This window comes from Bos javanicus, chromosome 25 (genome assembly GCF_032452875.1).
Source record: "Bos javanicus breed banteng chromosome 25, ARS-OSU_banteng_1.0, whole genome shotgun sequence".
NCBI lineage: Eukaryota > Metazoa > Chordata > Mammalia > Artiodactyla > Bovidae > Bos > Bos javanicus.
The window spans coordinates 1,844,133-1,857,379 of record NC_083892.1 but is presented as its reverse complement, the minus strand read 5'-3'; the positions used below and the strand labels follow the sequence as shown (position 1 = coordinate 1,857,379).

At 45.8% G+C, this 13,247-nt stretch overlaps 2 protein-coding genes across 8 annotated transcripts in view; one reads left to right on the top strand and one right to left on the bottom strand.

Annotated features, from left to right (window-relative positions):
• LOC133238115 (ATP-binding cassette sub-family A member 17-like) overlaps positions 1–10,388 on the bottom strand; it is a 106,123-nt gene extending 95,735 nt beyond the window's left edge. For 3 of the 5 annotated variants that reach the window (XM_061400837.1, XM_061400840.1, XM_061400841.1), the window contains exon 1: positions 9,578–10,182. The gene's annotated coding sequence lies outside the window, so the exon portion shown is untranslated. The other 2 variants (XM_061400838.1, XM_061400839.1) reach the window with 2 other exon arrangements.
• Positions 10,389–10,502: 114 nt separating this feature from the next.
• The window catches only part of ABCA3 (ATP binding cassette subfamily A member 3), a 41,326-nt gene continuing 38,581 nt past the window's right edge, over positions 10,503–13,247 (top strand). For 2 of the 3 annotated variants that reach the window (XM_061400844.1, XM_061400843.1), the window contains exon 1: positions 10,547–10,733. The gene's annotated coding sequence lies outside the window, so the exon portion shown is untranslated. Of the gene's footprint in view, positions 10,734–13,247 lie in introns of all 3 variants that reach the window. The other variant, XM_061400845.1, reaches the window with a different exon arrangement.

Here is a 13,247-nt window from a genome sequence, read left to right as displayed (position 1 = left end):
CTCTCCCCAGAGACTGTCAGCAAACAGTGCAGGAGTCTCCTTAGAGGATGGAGGCAAAGGGCACAATTCTAAGACCTTATAATCAGCTGGGTTAACAGGCAGATATTTTTAAGCATGCAAACATCAACGGACCCATAAATACCCTGGGGAAAAAATTGAGGATGAAATGCAATCAGTGCTCAAATAATTCCAAATAACTCAGAAATGGGTCAACTTTCACAAGAAAAGTACTTTTACTGGGCAGTGAATCTAAAGGGCGTCTCAAACTTGAAGTGTCCACAAAGGTACTCTTGATTTTATTCTCTCTGCCTTGTCTACTATCCAGCTCAGTAAACAGTAAGTTTATACGAGATGCTTAAGCCAAAATCTAGGTTTGAACCTTAATCTCTTTCTCTCACCTCTCATGTCAAATCCATCAGTAAGTCCTAATGATTCTGTCTCTGAAAAAATCTCAATATCGTCCACTTCTTTCTTTGTGTTTTTCATTTATAAGTATCAGAAGTCCAATTCAACCTCACTTAAGTACTCCCCCCCCAAAAGAATTCATTACTCACATAACTGGAAGTCCAAAGTGGAATAAGCCAGAGAACACAGCTGAATCCAAACAGTCAAATAACATAATCAGAGTTTTTTTCTCTCTCCATTCTACTTTCCTCGTGTCTTCTCGTCAGTTCAGTTCAGTCGCTCAGTCGTGTCTGACTCTTTGCGACCCCATGAATCACAGCACACCAGGCCTCCCTGTCCATCACCAACTCCCGGAGTCCACCCAAACTCATGTTCATCGAGTCGGTAATTCCATCCAGCCATCTCATCCTCTGTCGTCCCTTTCTCCTCCTGCCCTCAATCCCTCCCAGCATCAGGGTCTTTTCAAATGAGTCAACTCTTCGCATGAGGTGGCCAAAGTATTGGGAGTTTCAGCTTCAGCATCAGTCCTTCCAATGAACACCCAGGACTGATCTCCTTTAGGATGGACTGGTTGGATCCCCTTGCAGTCCAAGGGACTCTCAACAGTATTCTCCAAAACCACAGTTCAAAAGCATCAATTCTTTGGCATTCAGCTTTCTTCACAGTCCAGCTCTCACATCCATACATGACCACTGGGAAAACCATAGCCTTGACGGACCTTTGTTGTCAAAGTAATGTCTCTGCTTTTGAATATGCTATCTAGGTTGGTCGTTAACTTTTCTTTCGAGTAAGTGTCTTTTAATTTTATGGCTGCAATCACCATCTGCAGTGATTTTGGAACCCAAAGAAATAAAGTCTGACACTGTTTTCACTGTTTCCCCATCTATTTCCCATGAAGTGATGGGACCGGATGCCATGATCTTAGTTTTCTGAATGTTGAAGTTTAAGCCAATTTTTTCACTCTCCTCTTTCACTTTCATCAAGAGGCTTTTTAGTTCTTCTTCACTTTCTGCCATAAGGGTGGTGTCATCTGCATATCTGAGGTTATTGATATTTCTCCCAGCAATCTTGATTCCAGCTTGTGCTTCTTCCAGTCCAGCGTTTCTCATGATGTACTCTGCATATAAGTTAAAAAAGCAGGGTGACAATATACAACCTTGACGTACTCCTTTTCCTATTTGGAACTGGTCTGTTGTTCCATGTCCAGTTCTAACTGTTGCTTCCTGACCTGCATACAGGTTTCTCAAGAGGCAGGTCAGGTGGTCTGGTATTCCCATCTCTTTCAGAATTTTCCACAGTTTATTGTGATCCACACAGTCAAAGGCTTTGGCATAGTCAAGAAAGCAGAAATAGATGTTTTTCTGGAACTCTCTTGCTTTTTCCATGATCAGCGGATGTTGGCAATTTGATCTCTAGTTCCTCTGCATTTTCTAAAATCAGCTTGAACATCTGGAAGTTCAAGGTTCACGTATTGCTGAAGCCTGGCTTGGAGAATTTTGAGCATTACTTTACTGGCGTGTGAGATGAGTGCAATTGTGCGGTAGTTTGAGCTTTCTTTGGCATTGCCTTTCTTCTTGTCAGGTGGGCTCTAAATACATGGGGCTGCAGGGAGATGGCCCCCAGGAGCTCTAGGCTTATATCAAAACCCCAGAAAGAAGAGAGTCTCTGTCCTGGTCGTTTCCAAGAGGACTCTTAATGGGTTAGCTTGAGTCCCAGCAGGGTGGCAGATGGAAGGAGGGTAGGGAAAAGTGGCAGAGAAGCGGTCAGCATCTCCTGAACCATATGGAACACTTATCCCCTTACACACCTACTTATACACAGACAAAGAAGCTTTCTGTTATCAGCAGAAATCAGGAGGGCGGGGGGGCAGGGGCAATTTCTGTTTTCTCCAGAAAACAGAAATTCATCCTGCATACAAAATTTCTAAACTTCTCTGCCTGATATAAAAAACCATCTACATACAACATAAAACACACTCGCTCCCTCTCCAAAAAGAAGGTCTGCCAGGTTTTGTGCAGTTTCTGCATCCAGGATCAAGGTTAGGCTGTCGGGCAACGAGCATTCCTCTGGTCCCGGTGTGCATGTGACTCCCCAGGGCACAGCAATTTGTGCTAAAAGATGAGAATATGATCACCCAAGTCACTTAACAGATATTGAAAAGGGGTAAACTGGTTGAATCTGCGATCCTTCATGGCCCTTCACAAGTAGGAAATAGGAGGCAATTTCCCTTCTGAGCAGTCACAGAACCTTAGTAGCTCACTTCCTATTGATGTGATTTTTGAGAAGTGCCTAGAGATTACCTTAGGGTTTGAGAGATTACAGAGTTTTATTTATTAAACATTTCCCCCACTTCCAAAAATAAAAGTCCATCAAAATATCAGTCTTTGCCAGTCAATTTACATTATGTTGGCTCCCTAAGCTAGGAATTAAAACCAGATACTCTGCTCAAGCACAGGGCTTGAGTCTGGATGGCAGCCATGGAGTTCTGTCTCTTTCCACAGATAAGGTCTCTCAGGTTCTCGGTTTACTTTTAGAAGTCATAGCCCCTGACTCTGAAAGGACTGAGATATTGATGTGGTTCCCTTCCCTGAAATTAGTTTAGTGGAGTTCTTGTTGAAAATACATTCAAGACGAAAATTCATCATTGTTGGTATAATTCTACCTTAAAAGTGTACACGCAAATCATCCTTGGGATCAAAATGTCCACCACATGAAAACAGGGTCAACATAAGTGAGTCAAAAGAGTTCATACACCTCCATGGACTATTTATGAAAACACAGTTGTATAACCATAAAAAAGTCAGAATTCTAAAATGCTGAATAATATTGAACATATTCCTAGATCAGAATGCATTGAAAGTAAATATTAATAAGATAAAAACACTAAGAACAGGAAAAATAAACAAAAAGCCCCACAAATCTTTGAAAATTACAAACTCTCTCCTAAACCACAAAATACTATATAGACCAAGAAAATGAGAGGCTACAGGCCACAGGCTGGCAGAAAACATTTACCAAAAAACATATGTGATAAAGCACTGTTATCTAAAATATACAAAGAACTCATATAACTAAACAGTAAGAAGATGAAAAACCAGACTTAAAAATGAGGAAAAAAATTAATGAGATAACAAATAAGTACATGAAGAAGCTCAACATTATTGATCATAGGGAACTGCAAATAAAAGCAATGAGATAGCACCACACACCTATTAGAATGGCCAGGCCTTCCCTAGTGGTCCAGTGGTTACGAATCTGCCTGCCAATGCAGGGGACATGGATTCCACTCCTGGTTGAGGAAGATCCCACGTGCTGTGGGCAACTAAGCCTGTGTGCCTCAACTACTGAGCCTGCATACCCTAGAGCCTGTGCTCCAAACAGGAGCAGCCACCGCAGTGAGAACCCCACGCACCACAACTAGAGTAGCCCTCGCTCTGTGCAGCTAGAGAGCCCTCACCCAGCAACGAAGACCCAGTGCAGCCAAAAATAAACAAGTAAATGAATGAATAAAAAAAACTATTTTTTAAAAAGGCAATACGGTATTAGCTGAAGCACAAGCAGGCAAACTATGGCCCGTGGACCAAATCCAGCCCACTACCCATTTTTCTACAGCCTGTAAACTAAGAATGGTTTTGACACCTTTTAATGGTTAGAAAAGCTGCCCTCAACTACTATTATTGAACACTAGCTTTTGAAGATTAGCTTTTACAGTACTTTTATGTGAAACTTATACTGTGGTACAGCCATTTTGATAACAACCAATGTTGTTTGGTTGTCACAAGTAACCGCAAGGTGATCTAAGCACTTTCAATGCTGTCAGAACACAAGAAGTGCAATCTCCATCCCCAGACAAATTTGCAGCAGGTAGATTTTCCAAGGTCAAACTACATTTCAGAAGCATTTTTTCAGACCTTAACAAAAATGCAAAGGAAATCTTCATATTTCAAAATCCATTTAACTGTGCAATAGGGGAGCTTGCACCTAACTTTCTACTGAATGTGATTAATCTGGAATGTAAGAACAAGCTAAAAGGACAGAATTTAATAGAATTTGATCAATGCCTTTCAAAGTCATGAACGCACTCTAAATCATATGTTCATGATGAAATATGCAAATCTCATTACAGATTAACATTTACAGTCAATTTTGATGGTAGGGGACACTGTCTTTGAACACAGCTACACAGTATGCTATCCCATAAAAAAGAATTCCATTCTTCTCACTAGTAGATATATGTTTTGAAAAAAACCACATTCAATTATTATACTGAATCCCACTAATAAAAACTTTATGGAAATTTGCTTTGTCTCATGTAACAAGTAGCCATATGATATTTTCAACTCTGCCTCTTGGCATGGAAAGTCAAAAAAATTTGCTATCTCACCCTTCACAGAAAATTTTCCAAATTCTGGGCTAAAATATCATATACACACAGATCAACGGAACGAAGAGTCCAGAAATAAACCTACACAAATAAGGTCAATTTTTTTTACAACGGACCAATTCAATGAAAAAAGAGTAATCTTTTTAACAAGTGGTGGAGCAAGTGGAATCCATACAGGAAAAAATAAACCCACTTTGATCTATACTTCAATCCATTAAATGAAATTAATTTCAAATAGAACACAAACCTAAACTCAAAACCTAATAGGAAAAGTTTCTCTACTGGACCGTTTCCATGATATTTCATTGTTTCCCATTAAACATGATAAGAAAATCTTTATTAAAGGAAAATATTTTTGTAAAAAAAAAAAAAAAACCTAATAGAAAAAAACAGAACATCTTTGTGACCTTGGATTAAGGAAAACAGTCTTAGCTATGACACCAAAGTCATAAAAGGAAAACTAATAAACTGGACTTCACCAAAATTAAAAACTTTTTCTCTGCAGAAGACTGTAAACAGAATAAAAAGACAAATCACAGACTGGGGAGAGAATGTGTGTAAATTGCTTACTGACAAAGGAGCTGTATCCAGAATACATAAAACTCTCAAAACTCAATAATAAGAAAACAAACAACCCAATTTTTTAAAATGAGCAAAAACACTGAAGATGCTTCACCCCAGAAAAGATACATGTATGGCAAACAATGGAGAAGGAAATGGCAACCCACTCCAGTATTCTTGCCTAGAGAATCCCACGGTCAGAGGAACCTGGTGGGCTGCTGTCCATAGGGTCGCACAGAGTCGGACACGACTGAAGCAACTTAGCATGCATGCATGCATGGCAAACAAGCCCATGAAAAGACGCCAACATCATCAGTCATGAGGGAAATGCAAATTTAAACCATAATAAAATACTACTACACAGCTACTAAAATGGCTAAAAAATTTTAAGAGCTGGCAAAGTCACAGAACAACTGAACTCTTCCACAGAGCCAGTGTCAATGCAAATTGGTAGAGCCACTTGGGAAAATACTTTGGTGGTTTTTTTTATAAAGCTAAACACACACTTCCATGCAATCCAATAATCCCATTCTTAAGTTTTTACCCCCCAAAATGAAAATATTTATTTTCAAATGTAAAAATTTTTTTTACACAAGAACCTGTCACAAATGATTATAAAAGGCTTTCCTCATAATCTCCCCAAAATTGGAAACTGAGCTATAAAGCACTTTTTAAAGTATTTTATATGTTTTGATACATTGAATACTCATAACAATCCTTTGAAGTGGGTACTATATCATCCTCATTTTATACATGGAAATCAAGGCAGAGAAGAGTTAAGACATTAAGATCTGGGCTTGAGTTCAACACTGTGTGGCCAGAGCCCATAACCGGTTTTAACCACTACAAATGAATGCCTCTCAATCACTGAATGAAGGACTATGTGTACAGCCCTTGGTCTAGAAGGCATCCCCCAATTATAACATAGTCCTCTGGAAACAACTGGAGAAGCCCTATTCTAAAATTCCGCATTGAATATCAGTAACTACTGTATATGCTAGTAAAGTAACGTTCAAAATTCTCCAAGCCAGGCTTCAGCAATACGTGAACCTTGAACTTCCAGATGTTCAAGCTGGTTTTAGAAAACGCAGAGGAACTAGAGATCAAATTGCCAACATCCACTGGATCATCGAAAAAGCAAGAGAGTTCCAGAAAAACATCTATTTCTGCTTTATTGACTATGCCAAAGCCTCTGTGTGCATCACAATAAACTGGAAAATTCTGAAAGAGACGGGAATACCAGACCACCTGACCTGCCTCTTGAGAAACCTGTATGCAGGTCAGGAAGTAACAGTTAGAACTGGACATGGAACAACAGACTGGTTCCAAATAGGAAAAGAAGTACGTCAAGGCTGTATATTGTAACCCTGCTTATTTAACTTCTATGGAGAAACGCTGGGCTGGAGGAAGCACAAGCTGGAGTCAAGATTGCTGGGAGAAATATCAATAACCTCAGATATGCAGATGACACCACCCTTATGGTAAAAAGTGAAGAAGAACTAAAAAGCCTCTTGATGAAAGTGAAAGTGGAGAGTGAAAAAGTTGGCTTAAAGCTCAACATTCAGAAAACTAAGATCATGGCATCTGGTTCCATCACTTCATGGCAAATAGATAGGGAATCAGTGGAAACAGTGTCAGACTTTATATTTCTGGGCTCCAAGATCATTGCAGATGGTGATTGCAGCCATGAAATTAAAAGACGCTTACTCCTTGGAAGGAAAGTTATGACCAACCTAGACAGCATATTAAAAAACAAGGACATTACTTTGTCAACAAAGGTCCATCTAGTCAAGACTATGGTTTTTCCAGTGGTCATGTATGGATGTGAGAGTTGGACTATAAAGCAAGCTGAGGGCTGAAGCATTGATGCTTTTGAACTGTGGTGTTGGAGAAGACTCTTGAGAGTCCCTTGGTCTGCAAGGAGATCCAACCAGTCTATCCTAAAGGAGATCAGTCCTGGATGTTCATTGGAAGGACTGATGTTGAAGCTGAAACTCCAATACTTTGGCCACCTGATGCAAAGAGCTGACTCATTTGAAGACCCTGATGCTGGGAAAGATTGAGGGCAGGAGGAGAAGGGGACAACAGAGGATGAGATGGTTGGATGGCATCACCAACTCAACGGACATTGGTTTGGGTGGATTTGGGGAGTTGATGATGGACAGGGAGGCCTGAACTAAATTGAACTGAACTACTGTATAAAAAGACATATATGTAAACATATGCAGATATATAGATACTATTTGTGCCCCTCAAAAGAAATAGAGCTACAATACTGCTTTCATTTTAAAAATGTATACAGTATATATACACGTTACTATATATGTCCTGCATGCATGCTCACTCAGTCCTGTCCAACTCTTTGCAACTCTATGAACTATAGCCTGCCAGGCTCCTCTGTCCACGGGATTTTCCAGGCAAGAATACTGGAGTGGGTTGCCATTTCTTCCTCCAGGGATCTTCCCAACTCAGGGATCAAATTTGCATCTCTGTCTCCTACACTGGCAGGCAAATTATTTTCCACTGAGCCACCTGGGAAGCCCCACCATTTGTCAGCCAACTATTATGATGACTAGGCTTACTGATGCTTGTAAAGCCACAAGATTTGATTATGAGTGTCACTATCCACTTTAGGATTTTCCATCAATCTTGATAAATGTCTGAGCCATGCGAACCCAAAGAAGTTTATCATATAACTTTTAGGCATATATCCATGGTATATGAATGAGACTAATTCACATACCAGAGTGTATTAAAGAGCTCAAGAACCTGAACACCTGGGTTCTGGTCTCAGCTCTATTGTGTACTTTGATGACCATTATATGGATCTCCCAACGGACGAAGACTAGATGGCGCATTTAGGTTTGCCTTGCTTTTAAGTAGTGGGCCTTCTGCAGAAGGTTGGTGGATTTTTCAGTGACTGGGGGATGTGTGTGTATGTGCACATGCACATGCAGGCTCAGTTGTGTCCAACTCTGTGACCCCATGGACTGTAGCCCTCCAGGCTCCACTGTACCTGGAATTTTCCAGGCAAGAATACCGGAGTGGTTGCCAATATTTCCTCCTCTGGGGGATCTTCCCAGCCCAGGAATGGAGTCCTGGTCTGCGTCTCCCGCATTAGCAAATGGATTCTTTACCTCTAGCGCCACCTGGGAAGCCCTCAGTGATAGTTGAAGTGAGTCAAAAGAGTCCAGTTCACTGTTGGCAGCTGCTTGCAAACTGGGAGTCCAGAGCCTGGAACCTTTACATGTGACAATATGCCTTTGCCAGTGACCTTCACACCGTCCCAGTTCATGACTATGAAAATTGATAATAATTACAATAGCAGGCACCCTAACATGATTAAGAACAAAGATATAGAACTCTGCAGTTGTCTGCCTTGATCCGCAAGATCATTCTTCTTCTTGTAGCCCCAAGCATAAAAGGGAAATTCTGAGTCAGCCAGTTCTGTTTCTGGACTTGGTTAGGCAAAACTGTGATCAGGTCTAGAAAGGGTTTGAAAAAACTCATGGTGTAACCAACTTAAGTTAGAAATGGGAAGGATTGGTTCTTGAAATAAAAAAAGATTAATGAAGAGAAGCAGGGTGAAGAGAAGGACCAGTCATCCAGGTTCACAGAGTTTTTCCCAATACTTTCATTGTGAGGGAAGGGGCCTAGTATACAAGATGGGAGAGACAATTTTTAAGATGTTTGTGATACTAATAATCCACTTATTCAGTAATTGCCTTCAATTTTTTTTTGGAATACTCATTACACAGACCAGTCTAGATTAAATCCCTAGTTATATTCTGCTTGTAGGTGCCAGGGCATTGCAATCAGCACTTATGGTTTTTCCCATTTCATTTTGAAATACTAAATACCTTTGAGTTGGTATTATCATTTTAATTGCAGGAATAGGAAATTGAGGTTCACGAACTTTAAGTGCCAGGCCTGCACTAGTTAGGGAATCCGGGCAAGATCTGAAGCCAGGTCTTTGGGGCTTTTTCATTCAATATTTATCAAATGCCTCCTCTGTGCCCGAACCCTAGGATGTCGCTGTGAACTAAACAACGTCCCTCTTGGAGCCCATCTTCTGGTGAGAGAGACAGAAGAACAGCAAACAAGTAAATAACACCACTTCAGAGAGTGAAATAAGTTCCAAAGTAAAGACTCAGGGCTCTGCGATACTCCATCGCTAATCCATTAGGAGTCTGGGGGCAGAAGTAAGCTCCCGCCACGGGTCATTACTTTACGGTTCAGAGGGTCGTGTCCTCATCCCAGGGGAGCACTCGGAGTAGGCAGGAGCCCGGCTGGTCAGCAAGCGGCGTCCCGGCCCAGCGCCCTCTGCCAGGAGCCGCCCGAGGCCCGGCCAAGGGCAGCCAGGCAGCCGGCGGCAGGCGGACGTCGGGCCGCGGGAGGATCCTCGGAATCGACGCGCCGCTGGCCGCGCTCACGACCCGGGCAGTCAGGAGCCGAGTGGCCAGCCCTCAGCGACTGTTGGCCTCGCGCCGTCCCCTCCTCGAGCCCCTAAGCCCCCAGTGACCCCGGCCAGGCCTCGGGACCCTCCGGTCCAAGGTGACCCTTAACCTAGCCTCACGACTCTCTCGGCTTCAGGGGACTCCAACCTGACCTGTGACCCTCCTGAGGTGACCCTGGCTCTGACTCTCGACCCTCCTGCCTGAGGTGACCCTCGAGGCCTCGCTACCCCCTGAACTGCCCCTGGCACTGACGCCACACCCGGGGAGTCTGGGCCGTCCTGCCCACCCCACGGCCGTTTTCTAGAAATTTCCAAGCCCTCCATCTTCCCCAGGGCCTCGTCTGCCTAGCCGTGTCCTCGCCAGGCCCATGGTGGCAAAGCACCCTTCTACCGTCGGGAGAAGAGGCCCAGAACTCAACGAAAGACCGTGCTGGAGAAGAAATGGAAGATGGCCAGGAAAGCCAGAAGTCGGGCAACGACTACTTCAGCTGCCTGGAAATGCATGTGGACCACGCGATTCTCCTCACGGGTGGACGCCGCACCCAGGCTCCCGCGTCGCGCGCCCCCTGCCGACCGTGTCGCGGACGCGCGGAGCACTGCGCAGGCGCGAACTGAGCCGGGCCGGGGCGGGCCGGGGCGGGCCGGGCCGGGCCGGGCCGGGCCGGGGCGGGGCTTCCCCGGGGCGGGTCCTACACCCGCAGGGGCGGCCTGCTGCGCATGCGCGAGCCGGCCGGCGCGCCCCCTGCAGGACCCGAAGCCGCGAGGTCCTCAGCCCGACGCCGGTCGCAGGTGCCCCCTCCCCTCCGCGGCGGCCCAGCAGCTGTCAGCAGCGATCGCCGCCGCGAGGCAAGAGCGGAGCCGGGAGCCGAGGGCAGGGACCCCGCGAGAGGGCAGCGCCGGCCGCCGTCGCCCGGGCGCAGAGGGTCGGTGAGTGCAGCCAGGACCCGCATCTCGCGCGCGCTGGCTCGCAGGGCTCTTGGCTTGGGGGCCACTTCCCCGCCCGGGACGCCCTCCGTTCCGCCGGCCGTCCCCCTCCCGGGCCGGGCACCCGGCCGCTCCCGCGAGCCCGCCGCGCCCCCGCCCTGCCTCCGGCCTCCGGCGCCGGCCCAGCAGGTGCATCTCCCCGCAATGCCAGGCCGCCCTGACTCAGGCTGCCCCTCGGCGAGAGCTCTGGGCGTGTCCTCATCCCCGCAGGCAGCTGCCCAAAGCCGCTCCCCTTGGAGAAACTTAACCTTCCCGGAACTAGAACCTCTGCGGAATCCATTGTGCCGAGCCGAGGAGGGTGGACAGACATTTCCTACCTTAAGAGCCGCGGGCCTTCACCCGGCAGACAGTTTGAGCACTTGCTGCTAAAGCCATGTAGCATCCCTGACGGGGGAGCCGAGGCAGGGCCGCCAAGGATGCTGCTGGCTCATCTCTCGGTGCAGAGATTCCCAGTGTGGGTGGGAATGCATTTTCGTATCGGAGTCCGCCCTGCTCTCAAACCCTCCTTCTCATGAGCCTCAGGGTGGGGGTCCACTGTTAGTGGTGGGAGTTGTGTGGGGAACCGAAGGAAGAGGACCTCCTGGTCTAGGTGGAAGGGCCTGCAACAGCCTTGGTGCCCATGATCAGTCTGTATTTGGTATGAATTTGTGTTTACCTAGGTATCCTCTCTTTCCTGAAGTAGACTGTAAGCTTCATGAGGGCGGGGGCCGTCTCCTAAAAGAAGGCTTGGGTTGCATCCTGGTGCATATTTGTCCCTCGAATGAATGCCCCTCCCCACTTCCTGGGACTTCACCTGATTAAAGACAGTTACCTGCTAGGGTTATTTCTGTTTGCCCCTCTGCCTCCTGAGCTGTGAGCTCCCTGAAGGCACGGAATGGCTCTTGTTGGGGCACATAGCCAGCACTTTGGCACATGTCAGGCACTCCGGGAATGCTTGTTGAAAGAGCGGATGAGACCTCAGAGCAGTGTGGAGACCCAGGCAGGGGAGGTGCAGGTGGAAGAGTTAGGCTCTTTTTCTCCTGAGCACATGCATCATTTGATTCAAAACACTTTGGTGCTGCTTTTTTTAAGATTAAGGATGTTTTCCTTTAAAAAGTTAAGGTCGTTGGAAAAGTAAAAGAAAGGGAAAACAGGTAAAAACTGATGCCATGGGAATCCCCTCTACCTTTTTTAACTTCTCAGGGTGTTGTTTTTTTTTAATTGAACAGTTGCTTATTATGTTCAACAAACAGGATGACGTCATCCCTTCTCTAAGGTTATCGATCACCTTTCTGATGAAACAGCATTTTGGAACAAGACAGGGAGTTCACGTTGTTTTATTTTTTTAAGTCACTAGCTTTCCACAGTGTATATGCCAGGAAATCTCATGGGAACCTGTTTTCAGTTAGTCTCAACTGGGAAGGCCCAGGTAAGACTCCCTAATTGGCAGTTTCTTCTCCAGCCCTACTTCCTGAAATAACAGTAGACTCCTCTGCTCTTGAGGCTTTTAGGGGTGTGGGGGGGAGCAGAGCAGTCTAGAACTCTGGGGAGAGTGATAGGCAAGACTCTGTGCACGACTGGGGACCTTGGGATAGAGCTAAATAAATGATTTATTCCCAAGTAACTGACCTCAAACAGAATGAGATAAGTGCCACACAGGATATCCAGAAAAGCTGCTGCAAGTGTGCAGAGGTGGAGGGGTGGCTTTTGACAAGAACAGAAGGTCTCAACCCTGGCTGCAGGTTAGAATCTCCCAGGAAAGAGTCCCAGGCCCACACCACAGCCCAGAATCTCCAGGGGTGGGCCTCAGGTATCAGTTTCTATCTTAAAGCACTCCAGAAAATTCCATCATGCAGCCAAGATGAACCCCCAAACCAGTCAGGGTTGTCAGTGGTGGCTGCATGAAGGGGCGAGGACTAGACTGGGAAATAATAGGAAGGATTTCGGAAAGCAGAGGCTGGAATAGTGGATGGTACTCCAAGCCGACAAAAATCACAGCAGGCCTATGCCCTACCCCCAGAAAAGTGTTAGGCGATGTCCGTCCCTGTCCTGGGAGACTTGGGCAGTACTTGTCCCCCTGCCTTGCTGAGTCGTCCCCTACATTTGGAGAGATCTGGAGTCAACGGGCAGAGAGGCACTGTTGCAGGAGCTAATGAGCTTGCTGCCTTGCTTGTTACAGAAGATCCATGGTTACCTCTCTCTGGGGATGCTCAATTGCCTTGTTACCTCGTTTCCTGCACCTCGAGAGGCAGAAGGCTAGTGGGACGGCAAAGCAGACAGCTGCAGCCAAGGTGGCATAGACTTTGTGGAACTCTCTCCTTGTAGCCTCCTCTGGGCCACATCTTTGGTTTAAAAGTATACCCCATCACCTGTTGCTGGGAGCTTCAGTGCAAACTCAGAGCCATGTGGTTCTGAGGAGCCCGCCACCACAGATCATGGCACTGAGTGTGAGACTCACCAACTAGGTCTCCATCTGGG